The sequence below is a fragment of the Thunnus maccoyii genome, chromosome 21, assembly GCF_910596095.1.
Source record: "Thunnus maccoyii chromosome 21, fThuMac1.1, whole genome shotgun sequence".
In the NCBI taxonomy this organism is placed as follows: domain Eukaryota; kingdom Metazoa; phylum Chordata; class Actinopteri; order Scombriformes; family Scombridae; genus Thunnus; species Thunnus maccoyii.
Window position 1 is genome coordinate 1,471,246 of NC_056553.1, and position 14,014 is coordinate 1,485,259.

The 14,014-nt window shown below is 41.6% G+C and overlaps 1 long non-coding RNA gene across 1 annotated transcript; it reads left to right on the top strand.

Moving 5' to 3' along the window:
* The first annotated feature begins 399 nt into the window (after positions 1 to 399).
* LOC121888591 lies at positions 400 to 10,229 on the top strand. The gene is made up of 3 exons (XR_006093278.1): positions 400 to 715; positions 1,706 to 1,887; positions 9,717 to 10,229. It is a non-coding gene; the product is annotated as an uncharacterized LOC121888591 (long non-coding RNA).
* The last annotated feature ends 3,785 nt before the right edge of the window (positions 10,230 to 14,014 follow it).

The window sequence follows — 14,014 nt, forward strand, 5'->3', positions numbered from 1 at the left end:
CTTATCTCCTCCTATCCTCCCCTCATCCTTTCCTTCTTTCATCTCTTTATCTCCTTTCCTTCACTCACTTCCGTCTCTCCTGACTCCTTTCCTCTACTCCTCCTCCTCCTCCTCATTCACTCATTTTCATCTTTATCCTGCTCAGCTTCCTCCTGGTCCCCTCTTCTCTTTTCTTCATCTCATCTCCTCCTTTCCTTCTTTCCATCTCTCCAAACTTCTTTCCTCCACTCCTTCTTACCATCTCCCTTCTTTTTCTCCATCTCCTCATCCTCCTTTCCTCGTCTCCTCTCTTCCTCTCATTTCCTCCTCTCTTTTCCTTTCCTCCTCTCTTTGTTTTCCTCCTTTCACTTATCTTCTCTTTCTTCTTTTCCTCTCATCTCCTCTTCTTTGTTTTTTTACTGTTTTCTGTTCAGCCAACTTGAATCTCCGAAATGTCTGAACATCCTTGAACGCAACAAAACGTTTGTTGTTGTTGTTGTTTTTTAACAGACACCAGCGGACATCGTGATGAAAATCTGCCCGACAATCGTTGAGTGTATCGGCAGTGTGATGTCATCCAACCCAGTGATGTCATCAGTCTTCTTCTTCCTCTTCTTCTTCTTCTTCTTTAGTTTTCAGATCAAATTTAAACTCCTGTGTGTGTGCAGGCGGGTGAAGTGAGGTGAAACGCCCCGTCTGACCTGCAGCTGCACAGAAAACAGCAGAAATATGCAGAGTAACTATAACATGCAGCACACACACACACACACACACACACACACACACACACACACACACACACACTGATGGTATCTGCAGAGCTTTATTTTGTTTCCTGGTGGGAAAGTTTCCAGCTGCAGTAAGTTTCCAGCTCTGTTGTTTTGGGGGGGAGATTCCTGCAGAGGCTGGAAACAAAAAATCTGCATTTGTTTCCAAAATCAGATCATCTGAAGGAGTCGAGGTGACAAAACGTCACATCAAATTAAACAGGACAGCGATCGACCCGGAATAAAAACACCGGCGTTGTACGGATACGTCGAATCTCTACGTTTCAACGTTATCTCATTTTAAGCTTCTCACGTGTCATTGAACGCCACATTAAATGGCCGTTAGCAGTTGAATAATGATCTTTTATGATGTGAGAACGCTGCGGTTAAAGTCTGGTTAGATTTGCTTTGATGCTTTTGAACTTTTGTGCCAAAGCAGCTAAACTTCTGGTCCCGACCGGCCTCCTCCTCACATGGAGGAGAGTTCAGATAGATGTCATCTGAATGATGTCACTTTCCCTTTCATACGTATTGTAGAGATGTTGATGCACTAAATGTATCTGTGGTTTGTAGAAATGTTACAATTCAAACATTTTATTTTGGCGACTGGACTTCACATCATGTTTTTATTTATCTATAATGTCACTTTATGTGATTAATTAAACGCTACATATGACTGTAATCAAACTGACAGCTTTGATTAAAGTGACGGTTCAACTTCTAAACTCTCTTAAAGGAGCAGTCTGCTGTTTTTACACATCTTTCCATCATTTAGAAGCTTGTTATGTGTTGTGAAACTACATGAAGTAAAAACAGCATCAATCTGTGTGCAGTAATAACAAAAAATACATCATAATAATGTTAAAAAAATATCTTGTTCTAATGTGACAAGGATCATGTTATAATGAGAACACTGAGCAAATGTTTTTGTTGTCTCGGCCAAACGTCGGTACGATCAGTGGCGTCCCGCCGGCTCCAGCCAGCTCGGCTCTACGAGGGTCCGCAGCAGCGGTCGGGGCGAACAACGACGTTGTGTCAGAGTCAGCAGCCGGAGATGAACTGGTAAACAGAGCGATTCTGGAGAATCATTCATCATGTCCGCTGTGCTGGAGTTGGACCGCTGTTGGGCAGAAACATTTGGGTGAGTAATGACTGTCTGATGATATTATTTGGAAAACTCTCAGCAGCGGTGAAATAAAATCATACAAACCATCATAACACAGTAAGTGAATGTGAGCGGCGACCGACTGAAGGTTTAAAAGTCAAACAAAGACGACCGGTATGTGTCAAAAAAAAACAAGACGAAGGCAGCAAATGACCAGCAATCATGACCTCTGACCTTTAAAACAGTAAACAGCGGCGCTGCTGTTTGTCCCCCGAGACCGACTATTATTATAAACAGAAGAAGAAGAAGAAGAGAAAGACTGCCAAAGTCCCACTCTGTGATCTCCAATCCATCTTCAACTGAACACAAACAGATGGTTTCCAATTCAGAGAGGCTGAGAACGCACACAGACAGACGGATAGACGGATAGATAGATAGATAGATAGATAGATAGATAGATAGATAGATAGATAGATAGAGAGGAGAGGAGGAGGAGAGGAACTATGACGAACCTAAAAAAGAAAAGAATGATGAAGGCAGAGAGAACAGATGAGCAGAGAGGGAGTGAAGAGTAATGAGGTGGACGGACAGAGAGCGGCAGTGAAAGTAAGAGATATGTAAACTACTCCAGTTGTATTTACACGACAGGTGCCCGGAGAGGACAAACAGAGCTTTGCTTTAATCCTTCACTTCATAAAGAGGACATGTGGACATCGTCAGCGTCCCGCAGGAAGCTCTCACACCTCCCGAAAAATCACACGTCCGACCGCGGAGGACAAAAGGCCTATAAACAGCCAGTCATCGGTTATAACAGGCAGGTTTTTTTTTATATTGATTTCCTTCCTTTCCAGGCAGCCGCTGGTTTCACATCATTTCTATTAAAATCAACCTGCTGCCTTTAAATAAAATAATAAATCAGTCTTGCTTGGATTTATTTTGATCTGTGTTATCTCTGAGATCCCTTCACAGATATCAGAGTGGACAAAATATTAGGAACACGTTTAAACATCATGCACTCCTGGGTCCTGTTCTTCAAATGTGGCTCATTTAATCCAGACTAACATGCTGCTATCAGAAATCATTCAGTGACTACAGCCTGAGTATCATACTTTCAGCAGTACCTCACTAGTATTTTCAGTAATAATTAAAATAATAATAATAACTTTATTTGTATAGCAGCTCAAAGTGCTTCACATGAAAAACAGACTTTGTTCAGAAGATGGAAATAAAACCCACTTGTTAAAACCAATAAAAATAAAACACATGCATACTTCAGTGGTGGTAATTCAAGACTTAATAAGCAGAAACTCAAGTATTTCTCCATGTGTATACAATCTGTAAATCGGCGCCGAGGTCTCTGAAGCCATAAGCAAAACACAAAACCTCCTTTTTTCCCAACAGACCCCGAACTCACCACCGGTCTTAATTAACTGAAATAAACCTCTTTCAGCTCAACCCGCAGGTTTAACCTCTCATCTCACTAGTGTGTCAGTTGTAGTTTTACACTATTAACTATTAAACTGTGATGTAACGTCACAGACGGCCGCGTGCTGCCTGTTAGCAACCAAATCAGAAACAAAACCTGTAAATGTTGAACTGCTCCTTTAAAAGCTCATGAGAACTTTTTTTGGGGAGAAGAAAATAGAATGAGAGAGTGAGAGAGAAGGAATAAAACATACAGAGTTATGAATGAGAGAAACCCAGTAATGGAAGTGTGCAGGTCCACCGGGAGAGCTGAGTCACTTCTGTCTTTGGCTGACCTGTGTGTGTGTTTCAGGTCTGGGAAATACATCGGAACTGACAGCCGCCACAGACAAAAGGCCTCATCCAGATCACACACACACACACACACACACACACACACACACACACACACACACACACACACTGCCAGAGGCGCTGTCATTAGGAAGTGGCGTCAGAGAGTTGAAAAAAGGGATGAATGAGAAAATCTGAGAGAGAAAATATTCATCGGGAAAACAGAAAACACAGGAAACAAAAAGAGAGAGAGAGAGAGAGAGAGAGAGAGTTCACAGAGAAGGTCTGGAAAGAAAACGATGGGAAAGAAGTGGAGGAATAAAGAGAGAGAGAGATATAAAACAACCGTCTCGCCGGTTTGTCGTCACTAAAGATTAGTTTAGTAGGTTCATGTTTTGGCTTTTTTGTGTTTGTGTCTGCAGGAAGAAGATAAAGTTCAATATGAGGACTCAGTGTTGAACTCTGCAGAGAACCAATCAGAAAACACTAATAATTTCATATACAGTACTGTGTAAAAGTTTTAGGCACTAATAGTAAAGTGAGAATAATTACAAAAATATTACCATGCATAATTTATCAATTATCTTCTTACAAAGTTGAGTAAAGAGCAGAAAGTAAATCAATATTTGCCTTTAAAACACTTGAATACAGTTTTTCATGGTAACTTGCAGGTTGTTGTGATGATCCTGGAGAAAGAATCTTCTTCTGTGGATTTATTATTGATTTGAACATCTCAGGTGCTTCTTCATGTTAATCAGATTGACTCCCTGATGTTGAGATCAGAGACTGATAATAGTTCTTCATGACTCTAGCTGTAAGCTCGGGGTCATCGTCACGTCGTGAATACATTTGGGACCAATCAGACGCCTCCCTGATGGTATTGCATAATGGATGAGAATCTAAACATCTCGGGTGCCTAAAACTTGTGCACAGTGCTTTATGTCTTAACCTGTTGAAAACTGAACTACAGATTAGTTTAGTAGGTTTATGTTTTGGCTTCTCTTGTGATTTTCTGTATTTTTCCTCTGAACTGTTGTGTTTGTGTCTGCAGGAAGGATTTGATTTAACAAACTGTAATAATTTCATATTTGTCTGCTCATTCGATGAGGAGGAGTTTTAAGTGATGGAATAATCGTATTAGATTTATTGCTCAAATGTCGAAGTACCTTGGATTTTGCATTTATTATGAGACACACCGGTAGTTTAAAAAGGCTTTTATTTTGGAAAAATGTTCACTTTGTTGCATCATTTTTAACTAAATAACCTGTAGATTTTTAAAGGGCAAGGCCAGTTGATTATATACATTTTTCTTCTTGTCATGTTTGGATCCAAACCAACATTAAACTGATCTACTAACCAGTATTGTGTGTGTATCAAAGCCTGATAGATCTGATTCCTCCGTTGTCGTCCAGAAACTTAAAAACACGTCAGTGAGTCACATCGCTGCACTGGTTCACATGTTCCTTCATCATGAAGAGTTTGATCACGTAAGTTTGTTTAGAAACGGCTCCAAAGACTAATAACAGCGTCATGTTTTCAGTCTCCAGAGAGTAGTTCTTTGTAAGACAGACACCACTGAGCATGTGCAGGAACTAGCTTGTTGTGCTACACGTCTGGACTTTGTACTGAAGTTCTCTGAGGAATGTACAACGTAGCACAAAGTCAAGAGGTTGTTATATGAACTAGTCTCCGGAGACCGACTCACTGTCAGTAGTCTGACGAGACGTGTTTTCATGTCTGTAAGTTTATAGATAAGAAGGAGACGTTAGCAGGAAGCTAATGCGGGTTGTTGTTGAGAGTCTGAGGAGCAGGATGCAATCAGGCTCAGTGTGACCCGTCTGCTCTGCTGATGAGAGAACAACACGTCATCACTTTATGCGAAGATTTGATTTACTGTGTGGAAATAAAGACTCCAGCTACATAAACAGATGAGGGAACAGCACTTCACTGAAATATTGTAAAACTAGGCGCCGCCATCGTGAACCCAAATAATTCAACATATAAATTTCTCTCAAAGGAGAACACAGGAGGTGATTCACAGAGCAGATATGTTGCTGTAGGAGACAAAAAAAACATTTAATTTCAGCTGTTCCTCTTTTAAAGGTGCAATCTGTATTTTTTTGTGTGTAAATGTAAGATGCATCCACGAACTGATGACGCACGACTGCAAAAATCTGTTTGTCTTTGTTTGGTGTTTTTAGGGGTATTTTGTGTGTTTTCGTTGTATCCCCAGCAGGTGTATTTATGTGTGTGTGTGTGTGTGTGTGTGTGTGTGTGTGTGTGTGTGTGCTGACACCAAACAAAGCTGACCCTCCTGTTTGAACAGTTCATCTCTGAGAGCCTCAGATATAATGAGCCTGCACAACAAGAGCTGAGCTGAGCTTCTCCAACGCCTTCACAAACACGACCGCACCGCCATGACAACAACACACACACACACACACACACACACACACACACACACACACACACACACACACACACACACTCTCCGCTGAGCTGCCGCACGTATAGGAAGGTTTCCATATTCAACTAATGTTATGTAAACAAATGTTACCACCCTTATATTTATGTAAGGCTCTTCAACACACACTTCAGCACTCCCCGGGGTGACTCACCGAACATACATACACCTCTACACACACACACACACACACACACACACACACACACACACACACGCTTTGTTCAAACACGGCCATGAAGTTCAGCTTCCTCTGAAACACTCAAACGATGGTTTCGAGGGTTCATCACTTTGCTCAGGAGCCACTCTGGTGTTCAAACCGACAACTGTTCATTAAAGTCAAACTGTTGAAGCTCACGATGTAAAATAATAATCTGATGAAATATCATTTATATCTAAATAAACACATTCTTCAGCCTTTAAACATAACGTCACTCATATGTTTAAATAAGGACCATCTAATATAATAAACACCAACAGTTTATCTCAGGTTGAGCATTATCAGCCATGATGGACAGAAAAATAATATTTCAATACTTTAATTATCATTTTAGTCCTTTTTGGAGCAAACGTTTGCTGGTCTCAGCTTCTCACATGTGAACATATGAAGCTTTTCTTTATCACACATGAGAGTAACATCGCTGTTTTCCAACATTTAATAGACAAAACGATTAATCTGGGAAATAATCAGCAGATTATTATGAAGACAGATGAAAGAGATCCCAGCTGACTGGTGGCCGAACTGTGTAACTACAACGTCTGTAGCATCAGTGGAAAAGTAAACATTATTACATCATTAACATCATTAAAAATCTCATTAAGACTGCAGTAATTAGTAACAATCCAGCCGGTCGTTTCACATGTGTAGATGAAGATTTCTGAAAAAAAAACATCTGATATTGTATGTTGTATGATTTTTATGCTAACGAACATCGTTTCCCATAAGCCCTAGAGGTTTGTGGGCTAAACGTCTCAGCTCGTCAGAGGAGACGAGTCCGTGAGTGAGCGGACGGGTGACGGCGAGTTCAGACGTGTCTGTTAATAACAGCAGGACAGAAGTCTTTACAGCTGCTGCACTTGTAGTTCTTTTAATGGGAATTGTAGTTTTTTCTGTGTAAAACGTTTAAACTTTGTTAAAAATCACAAATGTCTGACAGCAGCTGCCGTAGTGGAGCCGAGCGCTCTGAGAATACAGGAAGTAAACTTCATGAAAGAATGAGAGATTGTGTTGAGTTAGGAGAAGCTAGACAGGAAGTGATGTCATGTCTCAGACATACACATATTAAAAATAACTCCAGACTTGTACTACCTTTCTCAGGCAGGTCGTTCCAGATTCTGGGCGGCTGGTTTCCTGGTTTCAGGACTACAACTGTCTCGCTTTACTCTCCCGAGACGAACAGAAACGCGCTCAGCTGCTGCTCTCAGACCGCCAACATGGCCGCCGAGCCGCTGGATCCGCTGCGTTTACTGACTGTAAATTAGTGCGATGACAGCTGTCGACGCTGCGTGAACGACGACGAGGTTGTGTCTGCTTGTTCACCGTGTCAGCTCTGCATCACCCGTTAACACCTGCACACCAGTGTGTGTGTGTGTGTGTGTGGTGTGTGTGTGTGTGTGTGTGTGTGTGGAAAATGTTTGTGTTTACGAGGGTGTAAAATAATTTTTCTGCAGCCGCGATGATTCATGTCCAGCATGTTTGCCCAGAGGAAGTGTGTGTGTGTGTGTGTGTGTGTGTGTGTGTGTGTGTGTGTGTGTGTGTGTGTGGAGGTTGAAGAGGACGTGAGATAGGCGAGTGGTGACAGTTTGACCGCCCCCATGTAACACACACACACACACACACACACACACACACACACCTGTTCATCACATACGTGTGTGTGTGTTGATTTTAACAGCCGCGCTGCTTCTCCTCTCAGAGTCGAGACTTGTTGACAGTTATGATTTATAACTGACCAATTAGGGAGCCCCTCAGGTCTGCAACCGACCAATTAGAGACCTCAGTTGATTTATTATCCAGAGCACACCTGTCCTCAGCTCAGCCAATAAGACGTTAGCAGGCAGCCTGTGTGTGTGTGTGTGTGTGTGTGTGTGTGTTTTTGTCTGACCCTCTGATTGGCTATCAGAGATGTTATGGTTACATTTCTAGTAGCAACATTGATTATAAATCCTCAGGAAATAGAAACATATTGAAACGACATCGAGGCAACAACAACAACACAAAAATAATTTCTTTACATTCCAGAAGTCAATATATCGAGTTTCAAACAGCTTTAAACTCTCCTGAATTACAGAGTCAGACTACTGTCACCTGAAGAATAGATCAAGGATTAAAGGACTAGACTCGACTACTGTGACGCCGTCTTCACAGGTGGATCAGACGCTGCTGCTCCACATCAGTCCAGTTCTCAGATCTTTACACTGACTTCCTGTCTGTCAAAGACTTGACTTTAACATGTTACTGTTGGTTTATGAAGCTCTGAATGGTTTCTGATCTGCTGCTACATCATGAACCATCCAGACCTCTCAGGTGGTCTGGATCAGGTCTGGATCAGGTCTGGATCAGGTCTGGATGGTTCAGTCTTTATGCTCCACATATGTGAACAAACTGCAGGTCTGAAGACTTTTCATTTCATTAAACCACATTAAGGGTTAATATTTCACACTGTAACTTGTATTCTCTTGTTTTATGTCTGATTCCCTCTTTAGATTCTTTTTTATTTCCAAATTTAACACTTTTTAATTTTTATGTCTTTTGACTTGTGTTGCTTTTATATTCTGTTTTGATGCCTTTTATGCTCTATGTGAAGCCTTGTTGTTGTTCCTTTCCTGAATGAGGAAGCTGAATGTGATCAGCTCCCAGAGATTCATCAATTAATCGAAAAGTTTGATCATCAAATACTCGTTAAAAGCAAAAAATTGTAAAAATTGACTGTTTCCAGCATCTCAGATGTGAATATTCTCTGGTTTTCATGCTCCTGTGTGATGATGAACAGATTATCTTTGGGTTTTGACATTTTACAGACGAGCACGAATAATCAATGAAGTGAGAAATAATCTGCTGATGAAGAGACGATGAAATAATAATAACTGCAGCTCTGATACAAACATTCAGCGCCGCCTCAAACCTTATTCTGAAGGCTGTTAGTTGGATTTAAAATGTGCATTTCAACAAATAACCACAACTTATTACACCAAACGTCGGTGTTGTTATACAGTGATTCCCCCAAAAGTCCCCAAACTCCACGTTGAACCCTTGAAAATCATCAAAATGCCAAAAAAAAAAAAAAAAAAAGAGTTGTTGTCCCTGCTGTTAGTCATAACTCACACAAGCAAAAAGCAGATTTGTCACGGAGCCCGACGGAGACTCAGAGGAAACGTTTTGTAATGCGGAGGCACGATAATGACATCATCACAAGTTGTCATGTCAGGATAAAGTTCCCAGCCATCGACATGCGAGCGAGCGAGCGACTTCACGGGAAGCTGGAGTGACGTTTTGAGTCACATGATTCACGTACGTCATCGTGTGTTTACACACACACAGCTGCGGTTACACCTCACACAACAGGAAACACTTATGTAAAGACTGTTGTTTTTATTTCTGGCATTTCTTCTCAGGTATTTTTTTTTTTATGCATAAAAACAGATGGATGGAAGATGGAAGATGCACTTCCTGACCTAAAGTTGGCTGAACTGGATCTGAGTCTGGTGCCAGAAGACAGCCGGGTGTGCCGACAAGTCAGCCGCCGTCAGCTGGGGATTTCATTTGTATTTGTGTTTGTGTGTTAATTCTCATGTGAATCTTTCGTAATCTTTGAAGATCCCACAACAAACTACGTCCATATTTCACCAATAAACACACAATGTAATATTTGTTCCTTCCCAGTAATTTACAGTATTTTTCTCCCAGTCTCTGAGGCTGCTGGTGGAAATAATAAAATAAAGCTTTGAATTTGCACGCCGGGTGACAAAAATGCATCAAAAGAGCACAATCGCCCCCCCCCCCAGGGAGGAATATTTTCAGAATAAAGTTGTGTCCTGCTTTATGTATCAGCTGTTTGCTTCGGCGCAGTAAAGACGAGTGAATCACCGACTGTTTATTGTGTCTTAATGCACATCATGAAACACAGATGTGAAGGCTGAATGTGTAAATCACATGAAGTCATCAGAGTGCGGACAGAGGAGTGGTGCAGCTCCACCGTTTCTCTGGAATAAAGGAGGGAATCCCCAAAATGCCCAAATGAAAAAAAAATGGCTGCCAAACAAAGTTAAAAAAAACAAAAACTCAGTTACAGTTTGAACCAAAGACAATAACACGCTGCCTCGTTTTCTCATCACTCCTCCTCACCAGAGAGGTTGTAGCAGGTCGCTGCCAACTTTAAATGTTAAGTAAAGTTTAGAGTTCAGGATGTGTTTACCAGACAGAACAGACCAACCACAGCGTCGTCACACCGTAAAACATCATATAATGTCCTGAAAACGCTGCTATGTGTGTCGTTCTGGAGTCACATGATGGAGTTAATTACTGCTGATTGTGTCGTGTTTACCGTCAAATGCTAATTGAAATAATAAATTCCTGAGATTCCAAATGTGTGAGTGTATAACAGCGAGTAACGTGACTCTGACGCAACAACCTGAAGACAAACAGTCGTGTTCGTTTTAACGTGGTGCATCTCTGACTCTCACATGTATGTCCTGCTGTGTGTGTGTGTGTGTGTGTGTGTGTGTGTGTGTGTGTGTGAAAGGATGAACAACGTGTCCAGACTGCTCGCAGCAAAAAATGGAGAAACAAACAGAAGAAGAACAAAGAGAGGGAAAAACAGACCGAGGGATTCTCTCATCCGTCCACACCCGCAGTCTGACATTTCTCTTCTGTCCAGACACAGCTGCTCACACACACACGCACACACACACACACATGCACACACACACACACACACACGCACACACACACACACACACGTACACACACACACACACACACGCATGCAAACACACACACACACACACACACACACACACGTACACACACACACATGCACACACACACACACACATGCACGCACACATGCACACACACACACACACACACTTTTTAGATAGCATCACGCCCCTATTTTCCCATGGTGCATTGTAAACAGAACACACCCGTCCGCCTGTGGCAGCACTTCAGACAACACACACACTCATCCAAACACTGACATATACATCACACACACACACACACACACACACACACACACACATATACACACACAGCTGAAGCTCATCCAGACGCTGCTTCCTGATGCAAAGGCTCATGGGAGCTGTGCAGTTTTATGACCCACGATGCTTTTGGAGCGTGAAGGTGAAGTTTGGTGACTGACCTTAAAGGACCAGTCTGATGTCAGCCCAGGACCTGTTTAGCTTAGCTGTTTACCTAGCTGTTTACCTAGCTGTGTAGCCTAGCTGTTTACCTAGCTGTTTACCTAGCTGTGTAGCCTAGCTGTTTACCTAGCTGTTTAGCCTAGCTGTTTACCTAGCTGTTTACCTAGCTGTGTAGCCTAGCTGTGTAGCCTAGCTGTTTACCTAGCTGTTTACCTAGCTGTGTAGCCTAGCTGTTTAGCCTAGCTGTTTACCTAGCTGTGTAGCCTAGCTGTTTACCTAGCTGTTTAGCCTAGCTGTTTAGCCTAGCTGTTTACCTAGCTGTTTACCTAGCTGTGTAGCCTAGCTGTGTAGCCTAGCTGTTTACCTAGCTGTTTACCTAGCTGTTTAGCCTAGCTGTTTACCTAGCTGTTTAGCCTAGCTGTTTAGCCTAGCTTAGCACAAACACTGTAAAGACTATATGTGTAAAATAATACTGGCAGCAGAGTTGACAGCAACATACTGTAACTCTACATTATTCATACAGTCTGTTACAGTAAAACTTAATGCTGCATATTTCTGTGTTTGTCTGAATTTACAGTAACACTAACTGGTTTAAACTGTTTACTGCAGACGAGCATCACTGATTATACAGTAACTCAATGTAGCACTTTACAGTATCTAAAATGCAATTAACACTAAAACTTTATTGTTCTGTTTGCTACAGACATCTGCTGAAAAATATGCATCAGTATGAAAATTATGCAACATAAACAGCTGGTACTTGCAAGAAAAACATGGTGGATCTCAGGAAATGTAGTGGGTGGAGACGCAGATAAAGGCGTTGGATTGGGGGGGGGGGGGGCTTTTATTTCACAGTGTGTGTTAGTAGGAACATCAGAGACGCAAATACATACACACAGGCCTCTTTAATGTGACGTGTTGTGTTACATGTTGAAGCTTGTTAGCTCAGCAGCTAACTAACGATCCATCCTGTAGTCCGTTAGCTGACATAGATAGAAAAGATGGATTTTCTCTACGTTTTTCAGTAATCTGCAGTTGGATTTTGAGATTTCTCACATGCTCACAACTAGATCATTTTTAGAATTATGTGAATGTAAGATTTATTTCTGTGCAGCTCATCCACACTTGTCAACATTTATGGGGCCATTTTTCTGTCACTATTTTTTCTTTTTTACCTCTCTCTGCTGTTTTGTTCATTATCCAGAAGTGTCTTTATTATCCATTAATGTCTGTATCTGTTGATTTATTTATTGATTGATTTGATTTATTGAACAGGACAGTGTGCAGTATTAAGCATAAATGATGCACTGCACCGGACTTAGCTTGAAGCTAATTTTGCATCCGTAGTCCAGCACAACAACAAAGTACAAAGCAAAAAAAAAAAAAAGAGGAGACCTACGGTAAGTACAGAGGTTTGTCTGTTTTACCGCCGTGTCACCACGGTGCTGCCGCGGCGGTAAACATGGCGGCTGCATTACCTGACTGTGGACGCTAGGTGGCAGCAGAGGGCTTGAATCCTGTTGACGGGATTTCACTATGTGCCCGCTTTAATGGCAGAGTGGCGCCGTCCGTATCTGTTGTATGACTTCTGAGGAGAGACTAAGTTAATCTTTTCTGCAGGGCTCCTATTTACAGGTACAAATACTGTCCCACCTACATGCACTCACATACTGTAAACACTCTCTGACACGTCATTAACTTGCTAGAATTACATTTCTACTGTAGTCCTGCATCTTTTCAGTCGATTTGTCGATGTGTTTTTTGCCTTCTTGACTTTACTGTCATATTCTACAGTATACAGTACTGTCACTGTCAAGATAATCTCAATAATAAATGATCATTACTGTGACCAAACACACACATGAAGGCTACATCCGTCCTCGTACGTTTCATTTTAAGCTACCGTTGGACATCATGTTGGTGCGTCTGGAGATTTACGCTGTTGTGTCTCCTGCGTAAACGATCACAGTGTCTCTGAATGTGGAGACGCAGCTGCGTATAACTCTGTATTTGTTATATATGTTTGTTCAGACCCAGCACTATAGAGCAAATCATTACCCTGTTATCAGACAAGATGAACTCAGCTCAACAGGTTTGATGCTAATCAGTTTTTTATTGTACTTTTGTGTTTTGTGCAAACGACTGAATTACAAACTCGAGTGGAAGACGATGTTTTATTCAGACGAGTAACAGAAGGGAACCAGTGATAAATCATACTGTGTCTTATTCTGACCAGTTCGAGGTTTGATTCACCAGACAGTTCTGTTGAGTTGTTGAGTTCGGATCTTCTCGTAAATTCGGCAAAAGTCGCCGTGGCAACTTTAAGTCTGCTGTCTATCAGCCTGGAAGCAAACTGTCAAACTAAAAAAACACTAAATATTCCTACTGTATGTTTTTATGGTGACATCATTCTATCAAATGGAAACTCTGTGACGTCTGAGCGTCACTTCAGACTCACTTCCCCCAAAAATTGTGCATCAATATTTTCACCCCACCCTGGATTCCAAATAAACTTGTGAAATTTCTCATGTGTTTGCATATGTTTGGTAAAATACAAACACAACACACCCTCTGATT